This window comes from Chiloscyllium punctatum, chromosome 36 (assembly GCF_047496795.1).
Source record: "Chiloscyllium punctatum isolate Juve2018m chromosome 36, sChiPun1.3, whole genome shotgun sequence".
Taxonomy (NCBI): Eukaryota; Metazoa; Chordata; class Chondrichthyes; order Orectolobiformes; family Hemiscylliidae; genus Chiloscyllium; species Chiloscyllium punctatum.
In genome coordinates this window covers 3,750,093-3,776,429 of record NC_092774.1, presented here as the reverse complement: position 1 = coordinate 3,776,429, position 26,337 = coordinate 3,750,093, and the positions used below count along the sequence as shown (strand labels likewise).

Below are 26,337 nucleotides of genomic sequence, written 5' to 3'. Positions count from 1 at the left end.
CCCATATCTCTCCAAATTGTAACATCTTTCCCGTCTCCCCACCCCCCAACTGTTTTTCCTGAGTAAACTTTACCCACAGAGATGAAGTCTTTATAGTGATCAGGCACTAACTCAATAACCAGCCCCTGCCTTGGGGCTGTGCACTCTCCTGCAGCTCCTCAACTTTTCTTGGTATTTCCTTTACGACTGTCATTAATCCCACTGGCTGAGCCTCTTTCACCACACCTTTTCCCACAGTGCCTTTCTTCAATGACCAGCACTGTGATCTTATGTGTCCCACCTTCTGGCAGTGAAAACACCTTTTCCCAGTGCCTTTCTTAAACCCCAGGCACTGTAATTTTATGTATCCCAGTCCATTACTGTGAAAACACCTTTCATCTCCTTTCCACCCCCTTGGCCTTCTTTTTTAACCTGTGTAAACTATTCCCACTGTGCTCTTTTCTTTGTTTTGTAGTAAAGGCTCTCCCCTTCTCCCTATTTCTATCCCGCACAGGATGAAATTCCTTTCGGAAGCTAAATTTCACCTTGTGCACTCTTGTACACTCATCTGCCATCTCTGCCAGTCTTCTCACTTCTTCAACTTTCTGTTCATCCTCGTGAATTCTTATCATCTCTGGAAGTGAGTTTTTAAACTCCTCAGGCAGCATAACCTCTCTTAGTGCCTCCCATATCTTATCTATTTTTAAGGTCCACACCCATCTAAAATTACTATGTTTAAATCTTTCAAATCAACACAAGTCTGACCTGGTTCCTTCTTTATGTTTCTGAACCACTGTCTATATGCTTCTGGAACCAATTCATAAGCACTCAAACTAGTCTTTTTGACATCTGCATCATATCTTGACCCCTCATCTGACAGTACTGCATACACCTCACTAACTCTGCCTATCAGCTTAGTCTGAATGAACATTACCCACAAGTTCTCTCACCACTCCATCGGCCTCGCCAATTTTTCAAATTAAATGAAGAAGGCTTCAAAATCTTTCTCATCAAAATGTGGCAATGTTTTAACATATTTGTACACATCACTGCCTTCTCTCTTCATCTCCATCCTGTTAACATGACTTTCCTGTCTAATTCACAACTTTGGAAGTTCAGATTCTCTCTCCTTTGCTCTTCCTTTTTCTCTTTGCTCAGCTAAGTCCCTTCTCTCCCTTCCTTTTTCCTCTAACGTGGCTCTTCATTCCTTTTCTTTATCTTCTAACTCCGTTTGCCTCAGTTTTAATTGAAGTTTTTCTAACTCTACTGCACTTGTCTGTTTCTCTGATACCCCTCAGGGTTTGACCAACTCCATTACAATGTCAGCTTTACTTTTGTCCCTGGTTACACCCAATTCTAACCTGTTTGCGAATTCTAAAAGAATGTCCTTCCTTTGTCTTTCTAAACATTCTTGGCAAATTTTCACATGAAAAGGTCCCTTTGATAGAGTGTTTTCTTAAAGGTACAGTATATGTTTTCAACTTCAGAACACATATATCCTCACTCACACTCACACTCTCAACCTCTCTCGCGCACAGTCACACACTCACTCCATGTCTTTTTCACACGCACTGACTCACTCTCTCTCACACACTGACTCTATATCTCACATACACACACTCTCAAACACAACCCCACACACACTCTCAACACACACACTCACATACACTCAGTCTCACACGCATGTTGGCTGTTGTCTCACTAAATGCCTTAATCATCACAGCAAGACTCCCTCAATGTTGTGCCCTACTTCCCCAACAATATAGACAAGCTCACCATTGAACAGCCTCATTGTTGGCTGGAAGGGTGAAAGCGAGTATGTGTGTGTATGTCTGTGTGTGCTCTCAGTGTTTTACACAAGCTCAACATTTTTATTTTGTGGTGGTTTCTGTATACAATGACAAAAACCCAATCGAGGGGTTCTGGGTGGTTTACTTACAGGAATGAGTTACAGGCAGAAATCTATTCAAGGGAACTGTCGATTCGATGTTAACTCTGAAACCCACAATTATTTCCAATCTCTTACAGTGCTATCAACATTTTACCCAAAGTTGTGGAAGCAACAGCACGATCATGTGATGCAGCATCACTTCCTTTGATGATGTGTGCTGTGTCTGATTAGCATATTACACTATCAGAAGTGACAAAATATTCTCCAAATCCCAACCTCAGGTTGTTTCTGTAAATGGTGAACAACAGTGTTCCTAGCACCGTTCCTTGTAGAATATCACTTCCCAGCATTTGTCAATCTGAGTAACATCCTTTAACCACTATTCGTGGTTTGGTTTTGTAGTCAACTTGTTTTCTATTCTGTTGTTGGCCTTTGATTTACACCATTTGGTCTTTGCAATTTTATATCATCTCACAGGCCTTTTGTAACTCCAAATGTATTACATTGAGTACATTAATCTTGTCGACACTTTCTGGGACTTCTTCAAAGAATGCAATCTGGTTGGTTAAGAGTTTCATTATTTTATTCCTTGCTGACTGCACTTTGTGATATTTTTAGTTGATATGTTTCTGTTAGATTTCTGAAGGAGTTACTGAAATGATAAGAATACACGACAACAAATATATGTTTATAAATTCAAGCAAAGGGAACAGGCTCAGAGAATGAGCAAAAAGCTGATGTGATTAGTATTTTTAAGACTGGAGATAGATTGAAAGCTTCATAAACCTCTCAAGGAACTGCTCCCGCTTTCGAGCAGCACAATGATTGTTTATGATTAATATGTGACAGATGTCCGAAACTCAGTGATAACATCAAGATCAGTTCCTTCTCCTTCCACTTCCTCTCAGAGATCACAGTCAGGTTTAATCTGAGCAGGGGGATCTCCCAGAGGGACTTGGTTACTAAAAGGAATAAGTACATTGATACTGATATGAAAATCAAATTCTGATTTTATTCTTTGCTCCAACAAACAGGTATATATTTACTGAAAGGTGACAGACTGGCAGAACTGAAACTAATTGCAAAAGACCTCCAACATCATGGCTTTAACCTCACATCAGAATGGTTAGAGCCTGCAATGAACATTCAGATTCTTTTGTGAAACATGTCCACGAGGAAGGTATGAATAGGAAATTGGACTATTGCACAGAAAATTTTATCGTCTGTTAAGTTCAAGATTTTTAGTTTATGTAAAGAAGGCTCTCAGAAAAATGTGTCAGCACAATTAGTGTCTGACTGGACACGGACTGAGGGAACAACACAAACACACATTTATCGTGGGAGACAATACACAGATTGAGGGAACGTTAGGGAACCACGGTGACAGTATGGGAACTGTGCACTAATTGAGGACACTATGAAGGAGCACAGTTACACAGTGGGACTTTATACAGGTTGAAAGAATGCTCCAGAAATACTTAGTATGGGACTGTATGCCGAGTGAGAAAGCTGAACAGAAACACAGTTGCAAGATTGTACAGTGAGAGCGAAGTACAAATACATGGTTACAGTGCTGACTGTGCACGGAGTAAATGAACTATGGAGAAACATTTACAATGTGGGACTGCACACAGAGTGAGGGATACTTTAGCATATCAGTGACAGCATAATTGTACACAAAGTGAGGGGCTCTACAAAAACACAGTTACAGTGTCAGACCCCAATCGGAATGCGAGAAGTCGACAGAAACACAGTTAGAAGATGGGACTATACTTTCAGGATTCACTTGAGTGTGTAGTGGATATCAAGCCCTGTACTGGAGTTAGCACAAAGTTCCAAATGTTAAAATAACTACACAGAATTTCCTATTTCATCTGATTAACAGATCCAAGTAGATAGAAAGCATGGACCAAGTTTTTGTCCTGAGCAAGAAGTCAGAAAGATTGTAGCTACAGATAAACATCTGTGTATAACACAACAAACTAAAACTCCAATCCCCTTATAAACTCCTCCTTAAACTCACAGTCAGAAAAACAGACAGGGAAAAATAGGTTTCAGACATAGGAATACCTGTAAACATTTCAGTGGTTCCTATTAACAGATTGTTGAGGTGATCCTTATGATTATTATACCAGTTAGAATGTTGCTTTTCAATCATATTTCTGCAAAAGTTTCCACTGTTTTGCAAGAGACACAAAGTGCATGGTTCACTGATAAAAGGGCTGTGACGTTTCAGTTAAAAGTCACAGCTTACAACAACCGCTGAACGAAAGAGGAACAGATTTTCATGTTTAAAATGGGCTGGAACTGAAGAGACCAGAGAATCAACTCCCATGGAGATCAAACGACTTCTCTCTGTGACGTGTTTCCACCCCAAAAGGTTCAGTTCCCAGAAAACTAATGACACAATTGTTGGTAGGAAAAAGGCTTTTGCCATGAATAACTGGTCACTAGTCCATAGACCAATACATAGAAACACAGATATGTGTGGAACTATACACAGAGTAAGGGGATTCTACAGAACATAGTTGTATTGTGGGATTGTACAGATATCGAGGAAACTGTATACAAGCATAACAGAAACCAGTGTGGTGCTTTCCACAGACTGAGGGGATGATACAGAAACACATTTTAGGTCATGACTAGCACAAAAGAAGTTGTCTATTGCTGTGTGATGTGAATGACTTTGGTTCCAGGACCTCGCAGCTGCAGTTCCTCATAATAGTGTCCCAAGCCCAACCATCTTTAAGAATGGCCTTTGCTCCATCGTTAGGAAAGAAGTGGTAATGTTTTCAGTTGATTGCACAATGTATAACAACCATTCACAACTACTCATACATTGCAGCAGTCCATATCCTTACAGAGCAAGATCTGAACCACATTCTCTCTTGGGTCGTGAAGTAGGAAGGAACTTTCACATGAGTGCCAGGCAATGACCATTTCCAACAAAGGAGACCAGAGCTATCTCCCCCTCACATCCAATCTCATTATCATCATTGAATCCTCCACTATTAATGTCTTGGAGTTACCACTGACCAAAACCGACTGGACCATCCATCTCAATACTGTGTCTCCAAGACAAGATCAGATGATGGGAATTCCCTCACGAGGAGCTGTCATGGAAAATAGCAAATTTCTTTCCCCAAAGGTCATCAGTAAACCAGATGGATTTTCTTCTGAGGATCGACAGTGGTTACATGGTCATCATTAGGTCAGATTTTGATTCCAAATATTTCTTGGGGTTGTCTGCCATGGTATCTGGGATTATATGACCCGAAAACATTACACTGGGTTTCTGCATTTTATTAGGGGAGGTATATTGGTAATGTCACTGGGCCAGTAATCCAGAAATCCATTATTAATGTTCTCAGGACATGGGGTCCAATCCCACCGTGGGACATGGTGAAATTTGAAATGATTAAAAATCTATCATAATAATATACCAATGGCGATCATGTAACCTCTGTCCTTTGTAAAAATCAATGTGGTTCACTAATGGCCTTTAGTGATGGAAATCTGCCATCCTTGACCCCAGGGCAATTAGGAATAAGCAGTAAATGCCAGCCTAGCAAATGATGACCACATCCCACAAACAAATAAAAATATAAAAATACAAGTCCGGTGTGATCACCCCCACCTCCTCCCAGTATATGTGACCCCACTATGGTGATCAGCGATTTTAATAATGGGATCAAAAATACCAGATCCAAGTATTCTTTGCACAGAAAGATAAGCAGCACTGTAAATAAAACGTCAGGAAGCATCAAATTAGCAAGAAATAATAGACCAAACTGTGGCAAATAAACTCCAATGTTGGCAATTGTGTGGTCATCCACTTCAGAACCAGAACGGGTAGATCTGAATACTTTCAAAACAGTGATAAGTTAGGAACACTGATGGTACAAAGACTCATAGGGATTCATACACATAGATAATTAAAATATCATCATCAGTTCCAGAAAATAACAAAATATGTTTAAAAGAATGTTAGACTTTGTGACTAAATGCTATATTTGAGAAAGCCAGGTGGTGGAGGATAAAACTGGAGCCATATTGTTACACTTACCGCGATACACATCCTCCCTCATCCCCATCCTCCCTCATCCCCATCCTCTCACATCACCATCCTTCCTCATCCCCATTCTCCAACATTCCCACCCCATCTCATCCCCATCTTCACTCTTCCCTGACCTTTCTCATTCCCATCCTCCTTCATCCCCATCCTCCCACATTCCCATCCACTCTCATCCCTTTCTTCCCTCATCCCCACTCATCCCTATCCTCCCTCATCCCCATCCTCCCTCATCCCATTCCTCCCTCATCCCCATCCTCCCTCACCATCCTCCCTCATTCTTCTCCTCCGAGATCCCCATCGTCTGTCATCCCATTTCTCCTGTATCCCCATCCTACCCCATTCCCATCCTCCTATATCCCCATCCTCCCTCATCCCCATCCTCCCACATCCCCTTCCTCCCACATCCCCATCCTCCTACATCCCCATCCTCCTACATCCCCATCCTCCCACATGACCATCCTCCCTCATCCCCATCCTCCCTCATTCCCATCCTCCCACATCCCCATCCTCCCACATCCCCATCCTCCTACATCCCCATCCTCCCTCATCCCCATCCTCCTACATCCCCATCCTCCCACATCCCCATCCTCCCTCATATACTTTCTGTGGAATGTGGACATTGCCAGCCTGGCCTGCATTTCTTGCCTGTCCCTAGTTGCCCCCTTGAGAAGGTGGTGGTGAGCTGTCTTCTTGAACCGCTGCAGTCCACCTGCTGTGGTTGACCCACAATGCCATTTGGGAGTGAATTCCCTGATCTTGACCCAGCGACACTGAAGAAACGGTGATATATTTCCAAGTCAGGATGGTCAGTGGCTTAGAGGGGAACTTGAAGTTGGTGGTGTTCCCACATATCGACCTGAACACGTGATGGTCTCCATTTCGTCATTAAAACTTCCATTTTAAGATCCTAACATTCTGGGACACACTCAGATCCTGCTTCTGTGTACGCTTTTTGATACAACTGCTTTGTTGTAATTTGACTAACCTCTCTGAACTAAAAATATCCACTTTGTCCTCCACCTGTTTCTGTTTTTTTTTCTCAGCCATTCAATCAAACAACGTTTCTGATAATTGAACTTTAATTTCCTTATCTTTATTCTTTGATTTCCCTCCTATTTTAACCTGTGGCTTTGTGACCTTTTTACCACAGAGTCAGGAGAATTCCCAGGATATACTGCCTGTAACATCTTACTGCCTGATTTTCCACTGGCCTTTCAACCACAATAGGTATCCCTCCCACCTGTGATCCAGCTGTATCATACCTGAGGATAAACTGGATTAGAGAATCTCACCCTGTTATAAACGATCTGCATTATCTTCAAAGACATCTCATCCTCCTTTACGACCGGAGCATTTCTCTTTTCCCCAGTTTCTTTCCCTCACAGATTGGAATTGATGCTCAAAGTGAAACTTTGATTTTATCAACAACTCATAATCATCAGCCATTTCAGCTGCTAATCTTGCTGCTTGAACACTCTGCCCTTCCACCAGTTCTCAAATTCAGGAAGTGAATATTTGAACTCCTCCAAGCTAATGGTCTCTCTCACATGGACTTAATGATCATACTGCTATGAAGGTTTAGGTATGTACTGTCCCTTTAAGAGGGACTGGAAGCTGGCATGGGCTTAGAAAGGCACAAAGTGTGCGGAAAGAATCTAAAATGTAACATTTGACTATGAAACCTATAGTGCAGAGGAGTTGCCATGATACAAAAACAAATTCGATTTGGCCAATCAGTTTAAATTATAGCCAGATACCAAAATTCAATCAAATTTGAATTTAGTGTTTTCATGACAGCAAACCAATGAAATGATCCAATGCTTTGAGGTATAAAACCAGATATGTTGAACAGTTAAGGGGAGAACTACCAAAAAAACCAACAACTGCAGATTGCTAGCTGCATAACAGAGGAAGATATAAAGAGAAGATTGGACAGCTGGCTGGTTTTGAAATTTGAATTTTTTTTGTAAATCTTAATCGAGTTTTTAATCGCTCAGTATTGTAGAGTGGGGAAGTAAAGGAAACATTTAAGAAAAAGGAGTTGTAAATAGTTGTTGGTTTTAATATTTTCCACTGGACTTAAAAAGTAAATTGTTAATTTTTCCTTCAAATAGTGATCTTTGCCTCTTGAAATTCAACAGATTACGGCACAAGATGAGCTTCTCTGTTTGTCAGGTTTAAATTAGCAGGAGGGGTTTACCCTGTGTTGTAACAGTTTGGGGACTTTCGTCCAGGATTTGAACAGGTTTAGACAGATTCAGTCTGAGATTTGGACAGATTTGTAAACATTTGGAATACGAGAAAAACCCAGTCGATTTAAACATTTGCAGATTACTGTCCCATTTCTTGAAATAAAACATAGGTGAGACAACTTGTTTAATTTCGGTGACTTGTTGTTGGTGAAATTAAAAGTGAGAGAAATGGCTCTTAAAATTGCTAAAGAGGTTCTGGGGTTTGAAAATGATTCTCAACTTTGCAAGAAAATTTAGAAGGAAAGAAAAAGGCCATACTTTTAGAATTAGCAAAGAAGTTGGATTTGCGTTTAACCAAGGACAAAGGTAAAGCTGAAATTGTAAAGGAATTACTCAAACATTTGTGTGTCAGAGAAACAGATAAGTGCATTAGAGGTAGAGAAAAAACATGAATTACAATTGAGGAAAATGGAGATAAAAGATAAAGAAAGAGAGAGAAGGTTTTTAGCTGAGCAAAGAGAGAGAGAAGAAAGGGAGACAGAAAGAGAGAGAGAAGAGAGACAGAGGAAAAAGAAAGAGAGAGAAGGTTCTGAGCTGAGCAAAAAGAGAGAGAAGTTGCGACTGAGTCAGCAAAGTCAAGTTAACAGGATGGAGATTAAAAGAGAAGATAGTGATATATACAAATATGTCAAAACTCTGCCACGTTTTGTTGAGAAAGATGCTGAAGCCTTCTTTATTTCATTTGAAAAAGTGGCGAGACAGATGAAGTGGTCTGAGAATTTATGGGTAATGCCAGTTCAGACCAAACTGGTAGGCAGAGCTAGTGAGGTATTTGTCTCACTGTCAGATGAGGGGTCAACAGATGATCAAGAGGTCAAACAACCGATTTTAAGTTCTTATGGATTGGTACCAAAAGTGTATAGACAGTCGTTCAGAAACATAAAGAAGGAACCAGGTCAGGCTTATGTTCTGACTTGACTGCACACGCCTGGGAAGAGTATCAGAGGGGTTACCTCGCTTGTACAGGCTTTATTAAAGTTTAACTGTTTTCAGAAGTTGGTGTGAGCAAATTGCATCGTGTGTGTGAAACCTCTGGAAAAGAACCGAACATATGGTGGTAGCGGTGGGATTCCAACATACACGGAGCTTCCAGGTGGACTGAATAAGCAAGTGCCTGAATGTTGGTGGTGTGAGATGGATGGGTCCACAAGGTAAACTTCACCTTGATTTCTCTCTCTCTAAACTTTACACCCAGTTGACCCCTTGTCTCCTGGGACTCGATGGTGATGGAATCTTTGAGTTACTCCTGCACTTGGACACCAACAAGTCACTTTGCACGAAGCTGGGGTTTTAAAGGGATTAGAGTCCCTAGGGTTAAATCATGGTCAGTGTTCCCAAGGTTGAATCAGGGTGAGACCCCAGGGTTAAATCGGGGTGAGAATCCCCCTGGGGATAAATCGGGATGAGAGTCCCCCAGGGTTAAATCGGGGTGAGAGTCCCCAGGGTTAAATCAGGGTTAGAGCCCCCTGGGGTTAAATCAGGGTGAGAGTCCCCAGGGTTAATTCAGGGTGAGAGTCCCCAAGGTTACCTTGGGGTGAGAGTCCCCAGGGGTAAATCGGGGTTAGAGTCCCCAGGGTTAAACCGGGGTGAGAGTCCCCAGGGTTAAATCGGGGTGAGAGTCCCCAGGGTTAAATCGGGGTGAGAGTCCCCAGGGTTAAATCGGGGTGAGTGCCCCCCAGGGTTAAATCGAGGTTAGAGCTCCCCAGGGTTAAATCGGGGTGAGAGTCCCCCAGGGTTAAATCGGGGTTAGAGTCCCCCAGGGTTAAATCGGGGTTAGAGTCCCCCAGGGTTAAATCGGGGTTAGAGTCCCCAGGGTTAAATCGGGGTGAGAGTCCCCAGGGTTAAATCGGGGTGAGTGCCCCCCAGGGTTAAATCGAGGTTAGAGCTCCCCAGGGTTAAATCGGGGTGAGAGTCCCCCAGGGTTAAATCGGGGTTAGAGTCCCCGGGGTTAAATTGGGGTGAGAGTCCCCCAGGGTTAAATTGGGGTGAGAGTCCCCAGGGTTAAATCGGGGTGAGTGCCCCCCAGGGTTAAATCGAGGTTAGAGCTCCCCAGGGTTAAATCGAGGTTAGAGCTCCCCAGCGTTAAATCGGGGTTAGAGTCCCCCAGGGTTAAATCGGGGTGAGAGTCCCCAGGGTTAAATCGGGGTGAGTGCCCCCCAGGGTTAAATCGAGGTTAGAGCTCCCCAGGGTTAAATCGAGGTTAGAGCTCCCCAGGGTTAAATCGGGGTGAGAGTCCCCCAGGGTTAAATCGGGGTTAGAGTCCCCGGGGTTAAATTGGGGTGAGAGTCCCCCAGGGTTAAATTGGGGTGAGAGTCCCCAGGGTTAAATCGGGGTGAGTGCCCCCCAGGGTTAAATCGAGGTTAGAGCTCCCCAGGGTTAAATCGAGGTTAGAGCTCCCCAGCGTTAAATCGGGGTGAGAGTCCCACAGGGTTAAATCGGGGTTAGAGTCCCCCAGGGTTAAATCGGGGTTAGAGTCCCCCAGGGTTAAATCGGGGTTAGAGTCCCCAGGGCTGAATCAGGGTGAGAGTCCCCAGGGTTAAATTGGGGTGAGAGTACCCCAGGGTTAAATTGGAGTGAGTGTCCCCGGGGTTAAATCAGGGTGAGACTCCCCCAGGGTTAAATCGGGGTTAGACTCCCCCAGGGTTATATCAGGGTGAGAGTCCCCGAGGGTTAAATCGGGGTGAAAGTCCCTGGGGTTAAATCGGGGTGAGAGTCCCCCAGGGTTAAACTGGGGTGAGAGACCCCGGGGTTAAATCGGGGTTAGAGCGCCCCGGGGTTAAATCGGGGTTAGAGTCCCTGGGGTTAAATCAGGGTTAGAGTCCCCGAGGGTTAAATTGGGGTGAGAGTCCCCAGGGTTAAATCGGGGTTAGAGTCCCCGGGGTTAAATCAGGGTTAGAGTCCCCGAGGGTTAAATTGTGGTGAGAGCTCCCAAGGTTAAATCAGGGTTAGAGTCCCCCGGGGTTAAATCGGGGTTAGAGTCCCCGAGGGTTAAATTGGGGTGAGAGTCCCCAGGGTTAATTCGGGGTTAGAGTCCCCCAGGGTTAAATCGGGGTTACAGTTCCCAGGGTTAAATCGAGGTGAGAGTCCCCCAGGGTTAAATCAGGGCGAGAGTCCCCCGGGGTTAAATCGGGGTTAGAGTCCCCAGGGTTAAATTGGGGTTACAGTTCCCAGGGTTAGTTTGGGGTTAGAGTCCCCAGGGAAAGCGGGAGTTCGGAGCCCCGGGATACAGTACACCAGGTAAAGTGGAGTCACTGTGTCTGTCTCAGCACCCTGCCTTAGACCGGTTGTTAAGAGGGGAGATCCCCCACGCGAAGGTCAGGAACCTGAAGTGAGTACAGAGGCTGCCAGGACAGTTCCATAAAGGTCAGCTCGAGAAAGAAATATATACACAATAACATGGGGCAAGTGTTAGATAGGTCAGGGGCTGGAACCCCTTTGTATGGATTATAGCCGAGGTGACCCTCAGAATGAGGAAAGGCTCAGATGTTTAAATAAGAAATTGGGTAATGAAACCTGGCCACTAGGAGGAACGTGGGACAGAGAGAAATGTTTAAAGGGCGAGGAGGCAATCTGGAAGTGCAATGTGGGCACTCGGTGGGAAACTTTAATAACTGTGTGGCGAAAAGCAGCTGAGGAATTAAAAGGCAAATCTCAGCAGAGTAGGTGGGAGAACAGCACACGTCAGACAGGGATTAGATTATGTGATAACGAGGGTAACCCTAAACCTTGGGCAGTGATAAAGACACAGTGCGAGGATCATGATCGAAATGAGAGAAACCAAGAAAAGCTAAAAGGCACTAGACAGACGAACAGACCAGGGTTAAAATGCGAAACCCAGCTACTGGACGAGAGCAAAACGGAGGTACCTCCAGACATGTCTGGTCTGCTGATGTTGTTCCAAATTGGTGACACTGATGAGCAGGAGTGCCCTGCACCCCCCCCACCCCACCCCACCCCTCATATCGGCCGCTCTCCCCTCCTACCCCTGCTAGCGCCGTGACACCCCAACCAAGATCCACTGGCCCGTGACCACCACCCCCACTGTATCCTTCACTGCCGCCTGTCTCCCCACACTCTATCCCTCAGTCACAGGGAAGTTCAGATCCCCCCCAGGTCCTGACCAGAACCAGGCTCCTGAAAGCTTCACTGACCCAGTTGCTTTCAGGCCGCGATCCAACACTAAAAAAGACAAATAGACAGGTCCTTTTCAGACGCACAGAGAACAGGTCACACCATCCTATAACCCTGTCACAGACAGTGGTAGTGAACATGACGGGCCCCACGATTACAGCCCCGACAGCAACACCTGGCCCAGAGAGGTCGCAAATCAAATGGCTAACCCTGGCCTGCCTAACCCAAACAGAACAGGCAACGCCACCCATAAACATGAACAGAGGCAGTTCCCGACCTGGACAGTCCCTAACCCAAACCCTGGCTCAGCAGGACAGACCACCAGACATTTACACCCCCCTGGAAAGCCCAAGAGATGTGCTTGATTATGTCCCACACACCTCCCCCCCTGCGCCCCCCCCAAAAACCGAAAGACGAGTCCAGAGGATTTCATTGATTATATTACAGGGACAATTCAAATGTATCTAGGCACACCTCAGGACCTCTTCAGTCTGTGCTGCTTGGCTCTGGCCCCAAGTGAGGGTTCGAGATGGAAACCCCAGTTGGGGGTTACAATGATTGGGAGGCCTTTTCCAGAGGCGTTCCCCAGCTCGGGGACCAGATCCTGGTGATTGGGGGTGGGGGGGCTCTCCAGAGAAGTCTGCAACAACACCAGGTATATATAATTAGGGTATTGGAGTGCAGCCCAAAGCAGGAGGAGGCCAGTTCAGATCGGCTTTGCTCCACATACTCCACCCACGTAGGGGACACCAATTGTCATGTAGGAAATCCCTCGCCCCAGCTTTAATGCACTACTATTACAATGTATCCCAGAGCGGGTCGCTACTGCTGTTCAAACCAATAATATGGATTGGCCGGATAACACCCGCCAACAAATGAGAAGAGCGCTCACTTATTACTGACGTAGTCTGAAAGGCCCTAAACAGGCAACAGACAAGCATGAAATTATACAGCACCCTCCCCCCCCCGCCCACCCCCTCACAAAGATTCTAATGTCCCTGTTACAGGCCCTGACTCCCTCAGGAACCACCCAATGGACCCCCACCCTTGTCCCAGGAGTGGGTCGATGGATATGACCATACACATGCTGCTCACCCGAATGGCCTCAGTGCAATGTTTCATCGTTCCCCTGACACCCCTCCACCCACTTTCCACAACTAGCACGGCTGCCCTTGACCCTGTGGTGGCTACCCCCCCCCACCCCCACCACATCACGGACAATGACACGGCCAATGCAGACCTGTTTTCACTGTGGTGTGGATGGTCATTGGTGGTGAGACTGCCCACTGTTACACCTGCGATACAGAACCCCAGACAGGGAATGAGTTTGCTCTGCTGCCCCCTTCCCAGCCCCTGATTATCCTCCTTTCAGCTCTACCCTATCCTGTCTAAAGACCCCAAGGATGAACCGGTCGTCTGCTTGACTGTTGAAGGTAAAGAAATCCCCTTCCTGATTGATACCGGTACCACTGCCTCAACATTTGAGACTTCCTGTGTGGGCTCACATACAGCTCTGTACACCTGAGTGGTCTAACTGGACAGGAAAGGCAGTGTCCCCGAACAGCACCACTCATGATTCAGTTTGGGGCCCCCCGTACCTGTGCTGTCCAATTCACTCAAACCCCTAATTTAGGCATTAACCAAGCAGGGAGGGATTTGTTGTGTGCCCTTCAGGTTAAGATTCTCTGCCTTAATGAGGGCGTTACAATTAGACAGAATTCTCCCAACAGACAGTTCTGGGTCTATTGCACCCCCCAATGGTGGGCTGTCACATTACACCCAAAGGATTTTCCACCTCCTCTCCAAGTCCCTGATCCCCACGTAACCCTTTGTTATGATTCCACTGGAGCCTCCACTGAGCAGACACCTTTGTCCCCTTCCACGAGTCGAGAACTAAGTCTCCAGACAGCGCGCGCGCACACACACACAGTCACAGATACACAGACACACACACACAGACACACAGACACAGACACACACACACAGACACACACACACAGACACACACAGTCACAGATACACAGACACACACACACAGACACACAGACACAGACACACACACACAGACACAGACACACAGACACACACACATACACACACAGACACACAACATTTGACTGCGAATTGTGGACCAGTTCCACGTTTGCCCAGCACAGGCCAATGTCGGAGAGATTATTCCTGGGAAGCGGGGGGATAGTTAGGGTACACCCCTCTGCAGAACTCCAGGGAAAGTGTGAGGAGAGAGAGAGAGGGCAGGAGGTCAGTCATTTAGAGACGGTGCCTGTTTACTCACTGTAAACAAAAGACACAATCACTGCTGGAAACATGTCTTTCATGTAATATTTCCATTGGGACCTCGAGATCTCCTTCGGGAAATCCGATTTTCGGATAATTGGTATTCGGATTGTCGAGGTTCCCCCGTGTGTGGATGTGTACTCCGAAAAAGATGCAGAGAACTTTCCTGAGGGTTATTATCCGAAAGATAGAATCCTGAGATGGAAATGGAGACCACAGCAGGTTAGTGCAGAGGAGACATGGGCTGAAGTGCACCCGATTGTGATGCCGGTAGCATACAGAGATGTGGTGTTATGGGTAATACTTAAACTACCTGTCGGAGGTCACCGAGGGGTACGAGAGACTCAGGCTGAGGTACTAACATATTTTTCGTGGCCTCGAATGCATAAGGAGGTGGTTAACTTTAGCCGTAATTGTCATACATGCCAAATGGGGGGTAAGCCACAGGCGGTAATAATACAGCACCTTTGATGCAAATTCCCACATTTGAAGAACATTTTACACGGGTTATAATTGATTGTGCAGGTTCCCCTACCAAGAACTAAAAGTGGGAACCAGTACTTGTTATCCGTAACGGATGTGTCTACCAGATATCTGGGGGCAATTCGAATACGGAATATCGAGGCAAAAAGGGTGGTAGAGGAGTTAGTAGCTTTCTTCACACAGTATGGGCTGCCCAGAGAGATTCAGTTGGACTAAGGGTCAAATTTTACTGCTCGGCTGTTTAAGAAGGTTATGGGTAGATTAGATTTACAGCACTTTAAATCCTGAATCCCAGGGAGCATCAGACCTTGAAGACCATGTTGAGAGCATACTGTCAGGATTACCCGAATGAATGGGATACCTTTATCCCACTCGTATTGTTTGCCATTAGAGATGCCCCAAATTAATCTACTCAGTTCAGTCCCATCAAGTTAATAGTCAGGCATGGAGTGAGAGGCCCTTTGAAATTGATTAAAGAAAAATTGACAGGACCAAAGTCAGAGATCTCACCCTTAGATTATGTATCGGAGGTGAGGGAGAGATTAAATCGAGGAGGTGAGTTAGCTAAACAGCATCTAAAGAGGGCACAGCATAGACTGAAGCAGGTGGTAGATACAAGCTCCGAGACTCGGATGTTTTCCTGAGGGGATGATAGATGTGTTGGACTGTTACCAGTGATAGGAGGTCCCTTCAAAGCCAGGTTTTGTAGTCCCTATCAAATTGAGAAAAAGTTGAGTCGGGTGGACTATCTACTAAAGATGTCAGATCGGAAAAAACAGTATCAGGTATGTCATGTGAACATGTTGAAACCATATTATACTCGAGAGAAAGAACTGGAGAAACATGTGTTAGGAGCTGCACTGCAGAGTAAAGAATCAAATCCAGATGGGGTGGATTGGGGTGTGCCTCAAAATAGATGAAAATGAAGAAGTCCTTGAGGAGTGGGATAAGTTAGTAAACTATCTGTCTCAGGAGCACAGAACGCAGTTAAAAGGTTTGTTACTGCAGTCCAAGGACATATGTAAGAATCAGATGGGGAGGACTCATGCTTTGTACATGAAATAGACATAGGGAATACTGCTCTGATAAAACAACACCCCTATTGACTTAATCCTTTCAAAGCCAGACAGGTCCAGAAGGAGGTGGAGGCCATGCTCAATAATGATATCATTGAACTGAGCCAGAGTGAGTGGAGTTCACCAATCGACTTAGTTCCCAAACTATAATCTTTTGCTATAAATTCTGTGTCTTATGATCTTGCTTCACAACCACCTGATGAAGAAGCAGCGCTTCAAAAGCTAGCACCTCGAAATAAACCTGTTGGACTATACCATGGTGTTGTGTGATGTTTAACCCTGACAAGATTCCTCAGTGAAGTTGACTCTTACCCATCTAAACGACAGCCCCGATCTGTTCAATCATGAAAACACCTGCCAATTCCAGGTGTAAACTGTCTCCAGTAAGCTTCCAATGGCATTTACATCCTTCCTTGAATAAGATGACCCATGACCATCAAAGGTAGGGCAGGCTCAAGGAAGCTGTTCCTGGTGCTGGCTGGTCTGCAGCATCCCAGGGAGCCCACCTGAGAAGCTTTCCCCACACAGGTTGGGTGGTTGGTCAGCCACTGGCAGGAGAGGGGGCCACACAAGGGAGGCTGGGCCATCCCACAAGGCCCCACATGGAGGAAAGGACTCGATCTGTTCCATGAGGAGACAGATCTGCATGGTTTCTGCCACTGCCCTATCCCTTCATTTCCTTACTTACCCTGGACCATTCGCCTCAAGGTGGGTTGGTCATGGGAAATGTAGTGTTACAGGATAGGGGAGGGGAAATGGAGGTCTGTGTGGGATGCTCTTCGGAGGGGCAGTATGAAACCGTTGGGCCGAATGGCCTGTTTCCACACTGTATGGATTCTCTGATGAAGAGTCAACTCAACTCGAAATGTTAGCTTCCTCTCTCTCTCTCTCCATGGATGCATGTCTGACCCACTGTGATATCCAGCATTTTTTTTGTTTTCAGTCCAAGACAGATTGTCTTTGTGAAAATCTGATAATATCCTCTCAGATCGGGGCTGTGGTTACCACCTGGCCACTGATGGACAGGAAATTTGCGATCATTGTGGGAATTTTGGAACTGGACCGTAGCCCTGTCTCCTGAATGCTGCCCAGACCTTTGGGGAAGAAACAGACCATTTATACCCTTATCTGTTGGAACAGACTCTGGGAGACTGCCTGCAAAACCTCTTCCTGAGTGGGAGAGAACAATCATACCATCTGTCCTCCACAGCACTCTTGTGAAGTCCCAAATAGACATTTTATGTTCTTGTGAATTTGATGATCTGCTATCCAGAACATGGGTCACAGAATCCCTAATGTGCAAGTACAAGCTATTTGACCCATCAATTCTGCACCGACCCTCCAAAGGGCATCCTACCCAGGTCCGCTTCATTCCATTACCCATATTTCCCATGGCTAACCCACCTAACCTGCACATCCCTGGATACTATGGACAATTCAGCATGTTCAATCCACCGAGACTGCACATAGTCATAGAATCACGGAGATGTACAGCACAGAAACAGACCCTTCAGTCCAACCTGTCCATGCCGACCAGATATCCTAACCCAATCTAGTCCCACCTGCCAGCAACCGGCCCATATCCCTCCAAACTCTTCCTATTCATATACCCATCCAGATGTCTTTTCAATGTAGCAATTGTACCAGCCTCCACCACTTCATCTGGCATCTCATTCCATACATGTACCACTTACTGTGTGAAAAAGTTGCCCCTTAGGTCTCTTTTATATCTTTCCCCTCTCACCCTAAACCTATGCCCCTCTAGGGCCAGAAAATAGACTCTGTCTATTTATCCTATCCAGGCCCCTCATGATTTTATAAACCTCTATAAGGTCACCTCTCAGCCTCCAATACTTCAGGGAAAACAGCCCTAACGTATTCAACCTCTCCCTGTAGCTCAAATCCTCCTTGTAACATCCTTGTGAATCTTTTCTGAACCCTTTCAAGTTTCACAACATCTTTCCAATACGAAGGAGACCAGAATTGCATGCAATAATCCAACAGTGGCCTTACCAATGCCCTGTACAGCCACAACACGCCCTTCCAACTCCTGTACTCATTGCTCTGATCAATAAAGGAAAGCATACCAAACATCTTCTTCACTATCCTATCTACCTGCGACTCCACTTTCAAGGAGCTATGAACCTGCACTCCCAGGTCTCCTTGTTCAGCAACACTCCCTCGGACCTTACCATTAAATGAAAAAGTCCTGTTAATATTTGCTTTCTCAAAATGCAGCACCTCACATTTATCGAAATTAAACTCCATCTGCCACTTCTCAGCCCATTGGCCCATCTGATCAAGATCCTGTTGTAATCTGAGGTAACCCTCTTCGCTGTCCACTACACCTCCAATTTTGGTGTCATCTGCAAACTTACTAACTATACCCCTTATGCTCACATCCACATCATTTATATAAATGATGAAAAGTAGTGGACCCAGCACCCACTCTGTGACACTCCACTGGTCACAGGCCTCCAGTCTGAAAAGCAATCCTCCACCACCACCCTCTGTCTTCTATATTTGAGCCAGTTCTGTATCCAAATGGCTAGTTCTCCCTGTGTTCCATGAGATTTAACCTTGCTAACTAATCTCCATTGGGGAACCTTGTCGAATGCCTTACTGAAGTCCATATAGATCACATCTACCGCTCTGCCCTCATCAATCCTCTTTGTTACTTCTTCAAAAACCTCAATCAAGTTTGTGAGACATGATTTCCCATGCACAAAGCCATGTTGACCATCCCTAAACAGTCCTTGTCTTTCCAAATACATGTACATCCTGTCCCTCAGGATTCCCTCCAACAACTTGCCCACCATCGACATCAGGCTCACTAGTCTATCGTTCCCCAATTAGATCCTGGCTGATTTGCATCCTGATTCCCACTGCTTGGTTCCATTTCCTCTCCCTTGATAACATCAGTCCATGTAGAGAAACATCCATCTCACTTTGTTCAGGTTTGTCTCTGCTAACCAGGAAATGCCCTTCACCCTGGCACTGGGCAGGCAATACAACTTTCTGAGCTCCTGGTCCCAGCTGTAAAGTTATAATGTCCTGAGTCAAAGTCTGGGCATTGATCCAAAATCCAGCTTGATAAAGACATTTCTAACAATGCAGCTATAATCAGATTTGGTAGACTAGGGCCTGTGACTGTCCCGATCGATTAAAACCTGATACTAAAAGATCCATCAGACCTTGCAAGGAAGCCTGCTGTAGTGGTATGGACACTCCATGGAGACCAGAAGGCATTCAACCTGGTTATGAGACAGTGAGTCACATTAAACAACTGATAGCAAAACTGATTTGTCTGACTTGTAATCTGGGATTGAGACCTTTCTTACTCACTCATGTAGCATGGGCACCATTTATTACCCATCCCTAGTTGTCCCCTTGAGAAGATGGTGGTGAGCTGTCTTCTTGAACTGCTGCAGTCCACGTGATGTTGGTTGACCCACAATGTTCCTTCGGGAGGGAATTCCTGGATTCTGACCCAGCCACACTGAAGGAACGGTGATATATGTCCAAGTCAGGATGGTGATTGGCTTGGAGGGGAACTTGCAGGGGCTGGTGCTCCCATGTATCTGCTGCCTCTTGTCCTTCTGGATGGAAGTGGTTGTGTGTTTGGAAGGTGCTGTCAGAGAATCTGCTCATTGGACAATACCCTTATCCCAATCTGTTGCTCTTCCTTTAGTCTGGGAATGTCCTTCTTGAGGTCAGGAGATTAACATATACACTGTACTCGAGATGGGGCCTCAACATGGCTCTGTGTAATTGGAGCAAGAATTCTCTACATTTACACTAAACATCCGAAAGGGGAAATGGTAGCATAGTGGCCATGTCAATGTAATCCTATCAGTGTGCTGATTAGGGGTCAAATCCTACAAAGGTGGAATTGTGCAAGGAAAGTGGTGAGATTTTCCCAAACACAAGCTGTCCCGTGCAGAGATGTTTTACTTCTGGGAACTGTGGATTCAGAAGAGAGTGAATGAAGGAGGCACATGTCTGTTCATAGACTGCAAACTTCAGCAAATGGACCAACTCTGATTGCCCTTAACAGCTCTGATACACAAGATGTTGAGAGACTGGATGAAATAGGAGCCCAGGCACAAAACTACACTGTCTACTGTTGTATTGGAAAGAGTGAGTGAAAATCTTTCTGGATATGGGAGAAGGGAACAAACCAGAAACAGTTTCAGACAAGGAACTGCAGCAACACAACAAAAGGAATATTTTACTGGAAAGCAACACCTACAAGGGGTGTACGTTATTTTGCACTTCCTTCAGACAGATCATACACATTGAAGGGGGGAAGAAGAGGAAAGATGGAAGAAAAGAACTTGATATCTGGATCAAAAGCTAAAATACCATTTAACTCCCTATTCATTTAATGACCTAAAATTGAGCTGCCAAACCCCGAGTGAAGACGTTCCTTCTCAATTCAGTCCGAAATCTGCTCCCCTGAATTCTGAGGGTATGCCCTCTTGTCCTAGTTTCATCTGCCAGTGGAAACATCCTCTCTACGTCTGTCTTATCCTGTCCCTTCATAATTTTATAGGTATCTCTAAGATTCCCCCCCTCATTCTTCTAAATTCCAAAGAATATAATCCCAGTCGACTCAGTCTCTCCTCATAAGCCAACCCCCTCAACTCCAGAACCAACCTAGAGACCCTCCACTGTACCCCCTCTACTGCTTGTCCATCCTTTCTCAGGTAAGGAGACCAAATCTGCACACAGTACTCCAGGTGTGGCCTCACTAGCACCCCGTTACAGCTACAACATAACCTCCCTGTTTTTAAACTCAATCCCTTTCGCAATGAAGGACAAAATTCCAATTGCCTTCCTAATTAGCTGCTGTGCGTGCGGTGATTCATGCACAACCCTCTGTGATTCATGAACAAGGAAACCCAGGTCCCTCTGCATAGCAGCACACTGCAACTTTTTAACCATTCAAGTAATAGTCCTTTTTACTGTTACCCTGACCAAAATGGATGACTTCACATTTATTAACATTGTATTCCATCTGCCTGACCTTTACCCACTTACTTAAAGTATCTATGTTCATCTGTAAAGTTTCACAGTCCTCTGCACACTTTGCTCTGCCACTCATCCTCGTGTCATCTGCAACTTTGACACACCACACATGGTCCCCAACTCCAAATCACCTTTATAAATTGTAAATAATTATGGTCCCAACACTGATCCCTGACGCACACCACTAGTTACTGATTGCCAACCAGAATAGCATTCATTTATTCCCACTCTTTGCTTCCTGTTAGTCAACCAATCCTCTATCCATGCTAATACTTTGCCTGGAATGCCATGCATCTTTATCTCATGCAGTAGACTCACATGTGGCATCTTATCCACCTTGTTCGTAATGTCTTCATAGAATTCCAAAAGAATAGTTAAGCAAGACCTACCCTTCATGAACCCATGTTGTGTCTGCCGAGTGAGACAATTTCTATCCAGATGCTTTGCTATTTCTTCCTTGATAATAGATTCAAGCATCTTGCCCACTACAGATATTATGCTAACTGGTCTATAATTCCTCACCTTTTGTCTACCTCCCTTTTTAAACAGTGGCGTCACATTTGCTGTTTTCCAATCCGCTGAAACTGCCCCAAAGTCCAGCGAATCTGGAAAATTACCACAAGTGCACTTGTTATTTCTCCCGCCATCTCTTTTAGTATCCTGGGATGCATTCCATCAGGGTCAGGAGACTTGTTTATCCTTAGTTCCATTGGATGCATTCCAGAGCTTTCCCACCACTACCTCTTCTGTAATACTGATTGTTTCCCAGTCCTCACCTACCTTTGTCTCTTTGTCAATTACTGGCATGTTATTCGTGTCCTCTACTGTGAAGACTGACACAAAAACCTATTCAATGCCTTGGCCATTTCATCATATCCCATAACTAAAAACCTCTTCTCATCCTCTAAAGGAACAATGTTGACTTTAGCCACTCTTTTTTGTTTTATATATTTATGGAAACGTTTGCTATCTATCTTTATATTCTGTGCTCATTTTTTTCTCATGTTCTATCTTACTTATATTTACACCTCTTTTTGTGACTTTCTACTCACCTTTAAAGGTTTCCCAATGTTCTAGTTTCCTGCTGATCTTGGCCACTTTGTATTCCTTTCCTTTCAATTTGATAGCCTCCGTTAATTCCTGAGACACCGATGGTAGATAACCCCTTTTCTTACAGTCCTTCCTTTTCACTGGAATATACTTTGGCTGAGCACTTTGAAAAATTGCTTTGAAAGTCCTCCACTGCTTGTCAACCTTCCCACCGTAAAGTCTTTGTTTCCAGTCCACCTTAGCCAAGGCCTCCCTCATCCTATTGTAGTCTCCCTTGTTTAAGCACAGGACCCTGGTATTGGGTTTTATCTTCACACTCTCCATCTGTATTCTAACTTCAACCATACTGTGATTGCTCTTGCTAAGAGGATCCCTAACGATGGGGTCATTAATTATCCCTGTGTCATTACACAGCACCAGATCTAGGACAGCTTGCTCCTTCATTGGTTCCATTACATACTGTTCAAGAAGACTATTGCGGATGCACTCCATGAACTCCTCCTCAAGGCTACCCTGACTGAGCTGGTTCGATCAATTGGCATATAGATTAAAATCCCCATGGTAACTGCCATACCATTTTTACAGGCATGAGTTCGTTCCTTGTTTACTGCCTGCCCCAAGATGATGTTATTATTTAGTGGCCTATAGTCTACACCTATCAGTGCCATTTTCTTCTTAGAATTTCTCATTTCCACCCAAATGGATTTAACCTTCTTCTCCATAGAACCTATATCATCTCTCAGCACTGCCCTGATGTTGTCCTTGAAGATCAGAGCTACACCACCTCCCTTCCCTTCCTGTCTTTCCTTCCGAATAGTCTGATAGCTGGGTATTTAACTCCCAGTTGTAACCATCCTGTCACCATGTCTCCGTCATGGCGACTAAATCATATTCATTCTGAATTATTTGTGTTGTTAACCCATCAACCTTGTTAAAAATGCTACGACCATTCGGGTAAAGTGCCCTCATGACAGTTCTCACACACCCAGGATTTCCAACATCTCTAATAATGTCTCCTGAGTTATCCCTCTTTTTTCATTCTTTCATCGTCTGCCTTGTACTTACGAAGAGTCATACAGCACGGAAACAGACTCTTCGGTACAACAAGGAGAAAGTGAGGACTGCAGATTCTGGAGATCAGAGTCAAGAGTATGGTGCTGGAAAAGCACAGCAGGTCAGGCAGCATCCGAGCAGCAGGAGTATTGACGTTTCAGGCAAGAGCCCTTCATCAGTTGAAGAGGTGGGTTTCGAGGGCGGAGGTGCAGGAAGTGGATGAGATGCGCTGAGGGCATCATCGGTACAACTAGTCCATGTCAAGCAAGTTCCTAAACTAAACCAGCCCCACCTGCTTGGGCTTGGCCCATTATCCCTCCAAACCTTTCTTATTCACTCACTTAGCCAAATGTCTCTTAAATGTCGTCACTGTATCCTCATACAGCACTTTTGCTGGCAGTTCACCCACAGACAAATCACTCTCTGTGTAAAAACGTTGCCCTTCATATCCTCTTTAAATCTTACTCCTCTCGCCTTAAGAATATGCCTGCTAGTTTTGAACAACACCACCCTAGGGAAAAGACCCTTGTCATTCACCTTATCTATGTCCCTTATGATTTTATAAACCTTAAGAAGGTCACCCTTAACCTCCTCTGCTCCAGTGGAAAAAATATCCAAGCCTTTCCAGTCTCAACTCTCAATTCTTGGCAAAATCCCGGTAAATCTTTTATGACCCCTCTCCAGTTTAATGATATGATTCGTGTAAATGAACGATCAGAAATGGACACTGTACTCCAGAAGAGGCCTCACCAATGTTCTATACTACCTCAACAAAATATCCCATCTCTGATACTCAAACATCTGAGCAATGAAGGCAAAGGTACTAAATATCTTCTTAATCGCCTCGTTTATCTGTGATACAAACTTCAAAGACTTCTGTACCTGAACCCCGAAGTCTCTCTGTTCTAAAACACTACCTTTGGCCCTATCATAGTTAGGGCCCTATCAGTCCTTGTCTTCCAAATCCATAACCTCCACCATGAAAAGGAGATGGCCAGCTGATACATGGGAACACTATCATCTGCAAGCTCCCATTCAACCCACACACCGTCCTCACTCAGATTTCTTCACTGTTGCTGGGCCAAAGTCTTAAAATCCCCTCCCCAATGCCATTGTCTATCAATATACACTGGAGCTGAATCCATCCAAGCAGGTGTAGAGTATTCCCCCATCACAGTCCAGGTTCGGGACTTATATATTGTAGAAAATTATGGAGAGTCAAGATACGACTCACCAATTGCAGTGCTCTTGTCCTATGAATTCTGTTGTAGCCACAATTTTTCTGTAGCTGCCCTTTACAGTTACCCTTTGCAGATCAGCAGCTCTTCATTAGAACAATGCTGTGAAAAAGTGGGATTTATGCTGAAGATGAGATGGGGTTAGTGGAAGGGAGAGGTAAGCCGGTCAGTGGACATGTAGACCAGAGAGAGAAAGAGAGAGATATGAAAGGGGTAGACAAACAAGGGGATTATTGACAATAGGCCAATACAGAAGGGAGCTGAATAAGTGATAATGAGAGCTGAGAGCAGGAAAGAATGGGTAGGCTGTGCTGAAAACAACCCGTGTCATGACAGGACCAGAGGGTGGAGATGGGTAGAAAGTATGGAAGGACAAAATCAGACTCTAAAGTTATTCAACTCCGTGTTGAGCCCTAGTAGAAAATGACTTGTTGTTTGTTGAGCTGGCACTGAGGGTCACTGGAACACTGCAGCAGGCTTGTGACAGAAATGTTGGTGTGGGAACATGGCATGTCACTGGAGCTCCAACTTTTTTGTCCTTTTTTGCTGATTGCTAAAAGCTACCACTCCTCAGGTTGCTGCTTTTTCTGGTCATTTTATATGATTCCTCTTTGGATCTTATACTGACCCTCATTTCTTGTGGAAGCTATGGCTGAGTTGTCTTTTCTCTATTATTTTTGTGCCAGACAGGAATGAATGATTATTGTAATTCATTCACAAGTTGTTTAAATATTCATCAATAATTCTCCACTATCAAACCTTTCAGTAAAGTTCTTCAATCTGTTCTTGCACGTTTGCAATTTATATCCTTGTATTTCCCTTCAATTTAGAATCAGGACCATAGTTTCAGATTCGACAACTTTACTTTCCACATTCATGAAAAATTGTATGATGGTTCTTTTCCCCAAGAGATCCTGTGCAACAACGTTATTAATTATTTCTTTCTCTTTGGACAATACCCAGTTTAGAAAAACCTGATCTCGAGTTAATTCCTCAACATACTAGTGTAAAAAACTGCCATCTACTCATTCCAGGAAATCCTCCCTCACAATATCATTGCTAATTTGATTTGTCCAATCTACATGTCAATTTGAGTGGACCATAATTACAGTTGCTCCTAGTTGTATGTATCTCTGATTTCTTGCTGAATGTCTTCCCTTACATTTCTGGGACTGGATGGGGTCCTGTATGTAGCAGGCACCAATATTTTCGAACCCTTGGCATTTCTTATCTTCACCAATACATGTTCCACCTTGTGAACTGTGCGTCCTTGTGTATGAATCACAAAAAAGTCAGCATGTAAGCATACAAAGTGATTGGGACAGGAACTGGAAAGTTGTTTTTTTTTAAATTGCAAAGGAGATGAAGTGTAAAAACAGAGACGTTTTGCAATGACTGTACAGGGCATTGGTGAGACCACACCTGGAGTACTGTGCACAGTTTGATCTCCTCATATCGGGAGGGATGGACTTGCAGTTGGAGCAGTTCAGAGAAGGTTCACTCAGCTGATTCCTGTGATGAGGGGAGTTTAGTTCTGAGGAAAAATTAAACAGGTTGAGACCTTATGGATTGAAATTTAGAAGAATGAGTGATGATCTTCACGAAACCAATAAGATTCTGAGGGGGTATGGCAGTACCGACTGATGGTCAGAAGATGTTTGACTCTCCTAGGGGATCACAGTTTAAAATTGAGGTGTTTGTCCATTTAAGTTGAAGATAAGGATGAATTTCATCATGGAGTGAGGATGATGATTCTGTGGAATTCCCACTCCCTTAAAGCAGT

The 26,337-nt window shown here is 44.7% G+C and overlaps 1 long non-coding RNA gene across 1 annotated transcript in view; it reads left to right on the top strand.

The window, feature by feature from the left end:
- Nucleotides 1-5,651, top strand: part of LOC140460182 (uncharacterized) — a 75,611-nt gene extending 69,960 nt beyond the window's left edge. The window contains exon 5 of the long non-coding RNA XR_011953898.1: nucleotides 2,905-5,651. This is a non-coding gene — a long non-coding RNA (uncharacterized lncRNA). The remainder of the gene's footprint in view (nucleotides 1-2,904) is intronic.
- Nucleotides 5,652-26,337: the final 20,686 nt, after the last annotated feature.